This window comes from Labeo rohita, chromosome 20 (assembly GCF_022985175.1).
Source record: "Labeo rohita strain BAU-BD-2019 chromosome 20, IGBB_LRoh.1.0, whole genome shotgun sequence".
Lineage (NCBI taxonomy): Eukaryota > Metazoa > Chordata > Actinopteri > Cypriniformes > Cyprinidae > Labeo > Labeo rohita.
In genome coordinates this window covers 24319683-24332304 of record NC_066888.1, presented here as the reverse complement: position 1 = coordinate 24332304, position 12622 = coordinate 24319683, and the positions used below count along the sequence as shown (strand labels likewise).

Here is a 12622-nt window from a genome sequence, read left to right as displayed (position 1 = left end):
TGTGTGCACATAAAAGTCTGTATATTTTTAATTTTTGCAAAGGTCCTTGAGGCACCTTGAATTCATTCAGTCGTGTTTTGACTTTTGACTTCGACTTCTTATGCAGTAAACTTATTTTCAATAAGTTATTATTGCTTTCATTTTCCCATACTTTTTCAGACCTGGAAAATGCTTAAATCAAATTCCATACTTTTCCAAACCCCGTAGGAAGCCTGTATTTCGACATTTACCACCTACAGTTTTTCTTTCCTAAACAATATGCGTCATGCATGGAGGGAAAACTGGTCACTGCCATTTTAGAGTAGAAAATAGAAAAATTTGATGCTTGAAAGAAGTCACATATTGTGCAGTAGCTTGTGGATGACTACCTATCTTGGTACACATAATAAATCTAAGTATGGTCTAACATTATAAAAAGTGAATTTCAAAATAAAATCTTACTCCATTACTCTAGTATTGCAGCGATGTGCAAGTCAAGTAGACCTAATGGCACTGCGCGTTCTCGCCCTGCCCTAATGCATCAAATTTGCTCGAACACAAGACATCTGTCGCGGTTTGGAGTCAGAGGAGCTCGTTCTGGAGAAATTTCATCAAGGGAGTTCCCTCCTCCTATCAAGACAAGGAAGAGGCCGGGCGGGTAGTCTCGGTCAACCCCATTCCCTCCCCGCCCCCCCCCCTGCAGCTCCACGGGGACGCGCGCTGGGGGATCCGATGACGTCACAATCACACTGACACACACGCGCGCAGATTCTCTCTCTACTTCTCCCTCTCTCGCTTTTCTATTCTGGGAAGCGACGCTAGGAATAACCCCGTCTGTCCCCCCCAAGCCGGTCGCGAAGACCCAGCCGAAGCGGACTAACTCACTTTCATCTCTTCCTGAAGCAAAGACGCGCTACATTGTACTCCAACACCTGGCGTCTGCAGCGTTGTCGTTGCGTCACAACTCGAGTCGAACTGATATTTTGTGTCAGTCACAACTAGAAGCGACAGTGGCGTTTGCATGAGGCGTTTGACACTCTTTTGGAATGCTGTGGGAGGATTTGAAAACGTTTTACCGGTAAGTTCTAGTGTTGTACACCTTGTTCATAGAATGTCAGGGAGTGACATTCTTTTGAAAGCGCGATTAAATCAAAATGAGTTCCGGATGGGTCTTCTCCGCTTATTGGGACATGTGGGGAATACCCCGTTTGCTTGGTTGGAGATAGTGGATATTGCGTAATATCCTAAGGAATTTGCACGGCTGCTGCGAAAAGCGACGTAAATGACTATCTAAAGAGCGACTGTCACTAATATTGAAGGGTCTGTGCCGTTTGTGTTGTTGTAGATGGTTCGTTTTTTCAGCATGGGTAATGTTGTGATCTGTATTTTCATGTACACACCGCCTGTGAGCCTGTATGTGTGTGAGCAGGAGAGAAGGTGGGTGGGACTTTGGCTCGTTCCGGGAATGTTCCATGACGCGCTCTCAGTCAGTGAAGGGCCCCTTTAGGGAGACTTTCGACACGCGATTGTTGCTCAAGTCGGATGGCACCTGCTATTTACAGCTTTCCAAATTGACAGATCTAATACTGTATTTCAGCTTTTAGTTATTTTGCATATAATTTTTTATGCAAAGCATACCTTTGAGCATACACACATTTAAATTTGTATGTAATTCTTGTTGCAACCAGTTACGTAATAAAGCTGAATTGCCAAAAGTATGTTCATTAAATATTTATCTACAAATCCTAGGTCATATATAGCTTTGCAGAGGACATTTCCAAAATACAGGGAGCAGCATTTTAATGCTTTATATTGATGTCATTTTGTCATTTACATCTATGCAGACACTTTTATCCAAAGCAACCTCATTGTATTGAAGGTACACATTTATATATATATATTAAATCAGTTCTTGCTTCCGCTGAAAATCATACCTATGACCTTGGAGTTAATAGCATCTTGCTCTACTGTCTGAGCTCCTGGAAAGCATTTTTGTAAAAACTGAATAATATAAGATACTATATATTGTATGCCCAATAGGAATAGTCAGTAGGGTTATGTAACAAGCAAGCACACCAGCAGAGACAGGGTCAAGGGTGTAGCCAAGTATTTACAACCCATCAGGCAAATTAGTTTATTTGACTATGCCAAATACATGAGCCAGTGCCCTTTGCACTGCAGTCACGGCTTGATATATATGTCCAGTGCGATGCATAAACACACCCACAGTATCTCTTCCTGACAGTGACATATGATACATAAACATCATTTTGTTTTCCATCACCTGGGTTCTATCCATCAAGAAGCAACAGACAGAGTTGGAGGTTTGACAAATGTCCTTACGCATTTTTTCCACAACAGAATCAATCACATTGATTCCGTGTTGAGCTTTGACACATCTAGGCTTTCTGGCAATTTATTTGTAATTGTTTCTGATGGAAAGTCGCTTTTGAAGGTAAACTGACCCACCTTATGTTCTCACTTTAAACACACGCACACATTTATGATTCACCTCTCGAAATGGCTTTCATTCGGTAATGCCAACATAAACAAATGGGTTCCTGGAATTAGGGAAGCATATTCAAAGGCTTCGAATTCTTAAGTGCCACTTTGATGGAAATTTCAACAAGCTTTCTTTGTGACAGCCTGTTCTGCGGTGCAAAGCGAACCATTAAATGCAGAGACCCCTCAGCACAAATTTAGGAAGGCAAAGGTCAATCTCCAGTACTTAGTCAAACCACGCTGTCATTTGCTACAGAGGGCACTGGCTCCAAGTCTTTCAGACCTCATGCCTTTTTAATTGGATCAAGGTCTCTGGTACATATTTTTTACACTGGCACTGTGCGCTTTACAAGAAAATACTACTTCTAACTGATTATTGTTTCCACACCTAATTTTGTAAGATAGTGCAACCTGAAATTCCATTTGCATTTATCCATTTAGTGTATGCTTTCATCCAAAGCAGCTTTTGGATTCAAGGTATACATTTAATTGCTTGACCTCTGACCTTGGGGTTGCTTGTGGCATGCTTTGCTGTTTAAGGTACAGGAAAACTGACATGCACCAGTTGTGGTTAAATACTAAACTGCAGTATGCGACTGTTGTTTTTGTGTGCATGATGAGGGGAAGGATTTGTTCTCATGGTGCTGGTATGGAAGGAAACAGTTGAGGCGTATCAACGCTTACACAGTGTGACAGAATGGATGCCAGCATCTGGGTTGTGCTTTTCCACCTGTTGCTTCAGGTTACATAATTGGATTTCTGCTCGAGAATACAAGGTTAAGAAAGAAAATAGGGATCTGGAGTAGCCACACATTTAAGGCAGATTCCTTTTTCGAAGACAATCAGAGCGACTGGAGGAGGTGTTGAATTTTCTAATAACATTTTGTACAGCTTTTTCAGCCAATACTGAAAATTTCATCGCAGTGTTAAACTGAAACCGGGAGGAATCTGCATGTGTGTTGTAATCCTGAGGCCGTCTTGAGAGTGTCAAGATGAGCCGGCGTCTGTGTTGACACCCCGCCAGAGTGTGAGTGCTGCGCGTGACGTCCTCGCTCGCTTCAGCTGCACAACAGGAAATACTCACGGCCTCCCCTCCTTCCTGCTTTGAAAAAGAGGTAGTCTCTCTCTCGCACTCACTCTCCTGCCCTTCTTTTCTTTCGTTTTCTGCAGCAGCAGGGCAAGGCGAGACCTATTTTAATGCCTGCAGCCATCGCCGTGGCTGACGCCTCCTTCGGACCGTCCGGCCAATCAGAGAGCAGCTGCTTACGCCGAAGAAACATGATCGTTTTTTTCACTCTTTTGCTCCTTTCTCTGAGCAAGTGAAGGTAGCAGGAGTGGGAGCAACCAAAGAAAGAGTGTGTGCGGGAGGGAGGGAGGAGGGAGAGAGAGAGAGAGAGAGAAAGTGAGGGAGAGAGAGAAGGCTGCAGACAGCGGTAGGGAAATAGCTTCTCGCGCAGAACGTGAGCGAATGGTGATTGTACGGGCTTACGCGACTGCCACAGCAGAGAGGAAGGAGGTTTAGAGCCCCTGAGGAGCAGAAGGATGCCATGTCAGGTGAGCAACTGACCCAGGCAGGGAGAGATAGTAGGGGGGCAGTGAAAAAGAAAGAGAATGAAAGTAAAGAAATGCTGGTTGTGGTTTCTTGCTGCTTTGCTGCTTGTTTTTAAGTCCCGTGTGGAGTCAGGCTGAAGTGACAGCTGGTTAGCGGACATTGACAAGAGATCTGACCTGAAGTTTAATAGCTTACGTGAACAAGTTTGACATACCTTTGCTGATCATGTGTAGCGATTAAATACAGACACCTTGTCCGATTCTAGATAAGTTGTGCACTCGATGACTTGGTGTAATGAATGCTGCTGCACATTTTTTGTTGGTGTGTATGTGCTTTAATAAAACCAGTGTTGCATGCACTAATGACATTATCTTTTCTTTTTCTGAACAGGGTGTGTGAGGAGGGTGTGTACCTGGATTAGATTCCCGGGACCGTCAGGACAAGAAAACCAAACACTGGGTACAGTATGTTTAAGATGTGTTTGAGATACACCGTGCCAAAATCTTGTCGGTTTGCATAAATTTGTCCAGGTGTTTATGTTATGCTCGCAGCTGCATCAATCAGAAGTTCGCAAGGCGGTGACGTAATCGGTTTCTGTGTATTTGGCAAAGCATCTCCAGAAACGTTTGCGCGAGGGTGTGTTACTCGAAACCTATCGCGCTTTTTTTAAACTGCAGTTTCCGAGCTTTGTTAATAGGGCTGAATAATTAATAAGCAGGTAATTGAGTTGGGCTAATTATTCATTATAGAAATGATGAATATCATCACCGATTTTGGAAGTATTTCTCGCCTCTCATTACTTTCAGTCGCTTTTGATGAACTTGCAGTCAACTTTGTTCAGGATTGAGTTCGAGATAACACAGAGAACGAATATGTGGGACTCGAATCGAAAAGATGAAGTGAAAATAGTAAAAGTAGAACAAACTTTCTGATCTATTTTAGAATATAGTCATCTTCAGTGAATGCATTGTTTTGATGGAGGTTTTTGAGGTAGCCCTGATGTACTGTATATGTCCACTCATTTCGTAGGCCAGACCTCTTCTGTTTTTCTTTCTTTCGGTCTCCCTCGGCCATATGCTTGGGATACAAAGAGCTGTTTGTGTCTGTACATAGTTTGCGGCGTAAAAATAGATATATAAAACGTTGATAACCATCAGGCACCGCACAAGCCAGCCAGTGGATCAACAAAATTGAGGCACCAGCAAATTGTATAAAAGTACGTGTGTTGGTTGATTCAGGGTGTGGTACCGTGTTTGTCAATGTGGAGTTTGGTGGTTAGCGTTGGGCTGTAGGTAGAGTGTGAACTGTTGTGTCTGTCTGGACTAGAGTATTGTGGGTGGCGAATGTTGATCCTTGCCTGAAGCCGTCTGGTGATGTAACCACAGTTTGCTCGAGGTGATAAAACAGGCAAGCCATTGAACTTTTCTGTTTGTGTTTAGTCTGTAAAGTCCAGGTAATGTTGAGCAACACGTTTTAATAGCTGGGTTTTTGATGTGGAAGCCCGAGAGGGTTTGTCGTGCCAATGTGTATCACAGTGGGTCAAATGGCATTTGATTGCTCTTGACTCCAATTGGCTACGAGTGTTGTGATGCTCCTCGCTGATTTAAGGTGACAGTAAAGTGCCTTCTGGTTATCAAACACTGTGCTAATTGGAAAAACATGCAGCCCCTGGAAGACAGACAGCTGTACGACAGTCAGGCGGTCGTTGCCCTCTTCTGAGTGGCATGCATTTGCCCTTGTTTACCTCAGGGAGTGTGAGCGTGGTGGGCACGGAGAGGTCAAAAGGTCATTCTGTCAATTATTTTCTATCAAGTGGTGTGTTATAAGTGGGTCAAAATGACAAAGGTGATGAGAGGAGCTTATCATGTCAAACTAATGCCATGATAACCTGAAAATTAGTGTGCAGAGTATAGCTAGATATTGATACATATCTCCTGATTCTAAGCTGTCAGATTTTTGATTAAGATTCTGATTCATACGAGTATATTTCAGTGAAACATCCAAACAAACTCTCTCTTTGCTAATGTAGGGCCCTATGAAATTGAAACCGTTTTAGTTTTTCAGGATTCTGTTTTTTCCATTTTAATATTTCCAGATTCTGTTTTAATGGTTAAATTAAAAAATATGAATCAAAAAGCATGGCTAAATAATTTGAATCATGAAACTTACAATTTAACAGCAATTGATTAAAAGTCTAACAGAAATTAATATTTTAAGGCCCTTTGAAAGATGTTTTATTTTTTTCTCAAATTCATTTTTATTTTTAACAAATTCTGTTTTCCTTTAATTTTCTGGTTTTCATTTCTAATTAAATTTGAATAACCAAAAACATATCCAATACATTTATTTTAATAAGAATTAATGTATTATTATTATTTATTTTATTTTTTCAGAAATACTGTGTTGTGTATTTACATTTGTCTGGTAAATATTCCTTAACAATAATTTTTTAATAATAATTTTATTGTTAGTAGTACTAACATTATATTAGGTAATATATCTCTGTCAGAGTTTCTTCAAGTTAAACCAAACTTTTATTTTGACGGCTTGCTGACCAATTAGTAGTAGATGTCACAGTTAAATCACTTGCAGCTGTGCGTGCATAGTGGTGGTGGAAATAGACTGGTAACAAGTGAAAGGAAACTGGTAAAATTCATTGAATAAGAGGAAAAGAATGCCTTTTGAGTTATGCTACAGTTGCTACATGCTACAGTTACAGCATGACATAATATTTAAACCTATTACTATTACCATTTTACATAACATTTATTTATTTTATCTCACAATTCCGAATTTAATTACTTAATTAAATGACTTAATAACTTGATTTAACTCAAGTGAGTTTGTCAATTCTCAGGGGGAAAAAGCCAAAGCTGAGGGGGAAAAAAAAGAAAGACAAGATGTCATTCAATATACAAGATTTTTGTTTTTTTCTCATCAGAATTTAATCTCGGAATTGTGAGAATAAAGTCAGAATTTTGAAATGCAAACTCAAATTTACCTTTTTTTAATTCTTTTATTCCAGTCCTTTTATTTTTTATATCCTTTTATAAACTGCTACTTGAGAACCGTCACTTTCTGCAACCAGATAAGCTCCGCCCACAAAAAATGTCATCACTGTTTGCATACACTGAATTGGTCCATATGATGTCACGATAGTTTTTCTCAAAAGAATCGGTAAACTGCTCATGAGCTCTAGAGATTACGCTTATGTTTTCATGTCCTCGTATATTAAGGCAGCAGAGGCTGAAAACACCACAAGCGTCACACGAGCTTCAGTATCTGTGTAGTAAATGAAACTGCGCGTCTGGGCCATTCATTCACACAGAAACATGCAGAACATGCAGGATTCATATTTAAATAGTATTTTTGTGGCTTAGACACTAGTCCATATCATGTTTTGATTGAGTACTGACCTACTTTTGATCTATTCATCCCATAACGGGAACATTCTGTGATATTCCGCGTTATACAGTAAATTTCATTTTTATGACTAGATTTTTTCATAGTTTTCACAGTAATCACAGGGCCCTACTGATGCTATTAATTATACAGGGCAGTGTTTCAGATGGATTCAACTCTGAACTAAAGAACTAAAATCTTTCTGAACTAAAGAACCTGCTTAATTCGCCGTGCTGATGTAGCTTATGACAATTATTTGTTTGTAAATAGGATACGCTGGTTACACTGTATACTTTTGTTTCACTGATTTGATTCACTAAAAATCAGCAGCTTATAAAAGTCATTTGTTCATTAATCGTTCTACATTAGTCAGTACACACTCTACATCACATAACAAATTTTGACTGATGTTTCAGCCTGTTATTATCATCAGTATGTCAGCTTTGGCATTTTTTTTTGTGCATGTTACTAAAATTACTTTTGGCTGAGTAAATAATGCTGAGGCATTTTGAAAAATATTTTGAAACATTCTTTCGAAATCACATTCTTGTGACGTTAGTGCCACCCGTGAATACCAGTTGAACTTTTGACCAGCATGAGCATGCACAACAGTCCAGTAATGACAAGTCAGCCATTATGACTAATACTTACAGGCAGTCTGTGCACCTGTTTAGTTTTTTTCAGCTCAATGTGGTAATGGAGGATTTTTGTTATGGATTTCCTTTCACAAAGTGGTCACGGTCAGGGCATCTCCTGACCTCTGTGTGTATATGAAGGTGTTTGTCCCTATAGTGCATGACACTATTCACCCTCTCAAGGGGCTGTCAGGTCACACATCTTCCATTCAAGGCAAAAAGGTCAGAGCTGCCAATGCAGTGACCACAGCTCTCTGGAGAGAGACGTGCTTCCTGCCATACAGCTCTTTAATGTTTAAAGTCTACAATTAGTCTGTGACATAAAAAAAACCCTGATTGCAGCCAACTTACTGTTTGAAATCTCTCTGAATAGTCGTCAGGTGCACATTCTGTCTCAAATACAGAGAAAGCTATGAACTGCTTGTTCAAGGAAAGTGAGGGATTGAACTATTTGACACTTTTTCATCTTTTTTTCTGTACAAGTCTGCAAGCTCTTCTTCCATGTTCCTTAAAATGCTTGTGATTAGCTGTGTGCATGCAACGTGACTGCAAACATTAAAAGTGTCTATTAAGGACATTGTATTTCAGCTTAATCAACAGCATTTGTGGGATAATGTTGATTTAAAGCGGCAAATAATTTACATTAAGAAAGAAATAAATCAAGGTTACAGAAAATGCAAATGAGGAACTGTTTTGGAGGATTTAAAAGCAGAAATGTATAGCTTATAATGTAAAAAACGTTCTAGCATTCTGTATTATTTGAGCTGTAAAGTTGATTTGATTTGATTATTAGAATTTTTAGAACACTAAAATCTTATATATATATATATATATATATATATATATATGTGTGTGTGTGTATATGTATATATATATATCTTATATAATATATAATATATAATATCTTATAAAATCTTAATATATAAATATATAAAATAATATTTTTTTAAAGTAATAATAATGTTCTTTTATTTTACATTGAAATTACAATAGTAGTAATTTCTATTTTGTTTTTATTAAAACTTTGTTTTAATATTTTTTTTAAATATAATAATAATAATAATACTAATAATGGCAATATTTTTTTTATTTTACAGTGAAATTACAAATAGTAATATTTCCTACTTTTTGACTCAGTCTGTTTTAATAAATATTTTTATAATAATATTAATAATAATAATAATAATAATAATAATAATAGTGATAATTTACAGTGAAATTACAATAGTAAATTTTTTTTCCTTCGTTTTTTTTATTGAATCTTTGTTTTAATATATATATTTTTAAATATAAAATAATAATAATAATAATAATAATAATAATATTTTTTATTTTACAGTGAAATTACAAATAGTAATATTTCCTAACTTGGTTTTGACTCAATCAGTTTTATTTTTATAATAATAATAATAATAATAATAATAATAATAGTAATAATAATAGTAATAATAATAATTATTTTATTTTACAGTAGAAAAACTTAGTTTTTATTCAATCTTTGTTTTAATATTTTAAATAAAATAATAATAATAATAATAATAATAACAATAATAATAATAATAATAATAATAATAACAATATTTTTTTTATTTTACAGTGAAATTATAAATAGTATTATTTCCTACTTTTGACTCAGTCTGTTTTAATAAATATTTTAATAATAATAATAATAATAATAATTTTTATTTTACAGTGAAATTACAATAGTAATATTTTTCTACATCTGTTTTAATATGTTTTTAAATATAATAATAATAATAATAAAAAATAATAATAATAATAATATTAATACTAATACTAATAACAGTAGTTTTTAATTTACAGTAAAATTACAAATAGTAATATTTCCTACTTTGTTGTGACTCAATCTAAATATTTGTATAATAATAATAATAATAATAATAATTTAATTTTACAGTGAAATTACAATAGTAATATATGCTTTTATATATATATATATATATATATATAATATACTTTGTTTTTACTCAATCTTAGTTTTTACAAAATATTTAAAATAATAATAATAATTAAAAATATACAGATTACTAAAAAAAACTAAGTAGGAAATATTACTATGTAATTTCACTGTAAAAAAAAAAACTTGATTATAATGGTTTTATTACTTGTCATTTCTTCATTTTCAAATGTTAAACAATGAAACATAATATCGATTTAAATGTGTGCAGGGAGATGTTAATTTGTACAGTGTGCACTATCAAACTCCATCTCTCCAGTCATAGTGTGTAGGTAGTACAACATAATTTACCCAGATGCACTGCCTGTTTACAGTTCCTTTATGCCATCTGATATCACTTAAACCCTTCCTTGATACATTTAGTCGTCCATTAGCCCTTAAGTGGAGGAGGCGGTCTAATACGAGCGATCGACTTGGTAAAACACACGCCGCAGCAAAAACACTACGCATGATGATTATACGAATCTTTCCCTGTCAGCAGTTGCGCGTATCATGCTAATGGAGGATCTCGCTCATCAGAAGAGCGCGACCTCCCTGATATACAATGCTGAGAGGACTGCTTATGATCTGAACCACGGCAGGGCTTCCAGGTCGCGGCGACGGCTCGAGGTTGAGGGAAACGAGAGCTACCGGTCAGCCCGCAGCTTTTGCAAGAACCCCGCCGAAGAAGACAATGCACAAAAGCCCCCTAAAGCAGCAACACATACTCTGTTACTATGGGAACCTATCAGAACTGTGCTGTGTCCTTGACGGAATCAGATGGATAGAGAAGCTGTATTAGTGGAGCTTAGAAGAGAGAGAAACAGACACAGAGAGAGAAGAATAAAAGCAGGAAGCAGCATGAATGGAGATACAGTACGTCTGCTCTCGAGCGAATTTTAACACGGCGGGAGACTCTTGACCCTCAACCCTTGCTCTGATTGATCTGTCTGTATCGATTCAGGACATTAAGAATTTATTATGTCACTAGATTACATGAGCGCTTTGTTGACTAATTAGGTAACAGCAAAAAAGACAACAGTGTATTGGGTCGAAGAAACAAAGGTACACACATAAAGAATGAAGCACATGGCGCACGGGGACCAAAAACTAGTCTCATCTTTCCCAAGCAGAACAATAGTATGTGCAGGTGTTTCATCTGATCAGAAATAGAGCACCCACCCACCCACACACACATACAGTTATACAAAGACACACGGAAACTCGTACGTACGCACCAACGAGCACACACATACCTCCTCATTCACCTAAACCGCTTACGAGCAACCACGCATGCAGCGCACCTTTCTCTAACAAACAGTGCTGCGTTAGATACAGTGTCTGTGGGTCGGAAAATAAGTTAACGGAGTTGTTACCCAAATATGAAAATTCTGTCATCATTTACTCACCCTCGTGTAGTTCCAAACCTTTATGACTTTCTGTCTTCCATGGAACACAAAAGGAGATATTTTGACTAATGTCTGGGTCACTGTCTGTGCAATTGAAATGAATGGGAACTGGAGCTTTCAAGCTTTAAAAAACACACAAAAGCACCAGTATCATCCATACAAGTGGTCCATACAACTTGTGTGCTATATTCAAGAGTCTAGAGTCTTTGAAACGTACATTTGTTATTAATCATTGATGCAATTCTTCCAATTCTATTGGAGCAAGTGGGAGCACAAAAATTGTATTACGTTTACCACAATAGAAGTTTACACATTTGTAGCTGTGTTTCCATCAAGCTGTTTTTATGCACAATGTGAAGTATCTCATCATCTCAACAAGTGATGGAAACGTCAATATTTGAAAATGTTTTTGCGCCTGCTTGAGGTGTTTTTTTGATTTGTGCGAAAAAAGGACAATGTAATTAATGGGAGATGTAAACGTGCCTGCCGAATAAATTTCTCAATCAAAAATCAAAAAAGTCATGTGACTTTGCATGATGGGACGGGGTAACCTGACTAACCAGTGGCCTGATCTCATTGCACAGCAGCTGAAATGTTGTTAGTGTCTTTCTTAAATGCCCGAGAAAAGTCTGTCGTCAAAGTCTTACACGACTGTTTCCAAACAGAAGGCATCCACCTCCGAAAGCAATGACTGCATTTATTGTGCTTAGTCTGCTCGCTCTGCAACGCAAACAATTCATTATATATGAATATTATTATATTTGGTGGCTTCTCCTACTTTTCTTAATGACATTTAGTGCCAGTTTATTAGGAAGTGACAATTTTGTTCTCTTTGACTCGTTGGATGGAAACGGTACTTATTGGCAAATGCTAGTTGCGATATTCCAATTTTGCGCTTAAGTTACATTCGCAACTTTGGATGGAAACCCAGCTTCTGATGACTTCTTCTTCTGGGAGCCACTGAATCAGTAAATTAAACTTAAAGAACCAGATCAGTCTGATTCATGATCCAATCTGGGTTTGTTTACTGACTCCATGGATTCATTGAAAAGATTTGATTCAGAGGAATCATTAATTGAGTCAGGCATCATTTCTCTCATAAACAAACATAGTTTGGGCATATGTGAAGTTTTTTTAGTGAATAACAACATTCAGTTGTTCTCCATACCAATTGCTGTGTTTGTAA

General features: G+C 37.2%; 1 protein-coding gene across 2 annotated transcripts in view; it reads left to right on the top strand.

Annotated features, from left to right (window-relative positions):
* Window positions 1–742: 742 nt before the first annotated feature.
* Window positions 743–12622, top strand: part of hivep2a (HIVEP zinc finger 2a) — a 90173-nt gene continuing 78293 nt past the window's right edge. The window contains exons 1-2 of one of the 2 annotated variants that reach the window (XM_051137835.1): window positions 743–1057; window positions 4424–4492. The gene's annotated coding sequence lies outside the window, so the exon portion shown is untranslated. Of the gene's footprint in view, window positions 1058–3617; window positions 4036–4423; window positions 4493–12622 lie in introns of those variants that run through there. The other variant, XM_051137832.1, reaches the window with a different exon arrangement.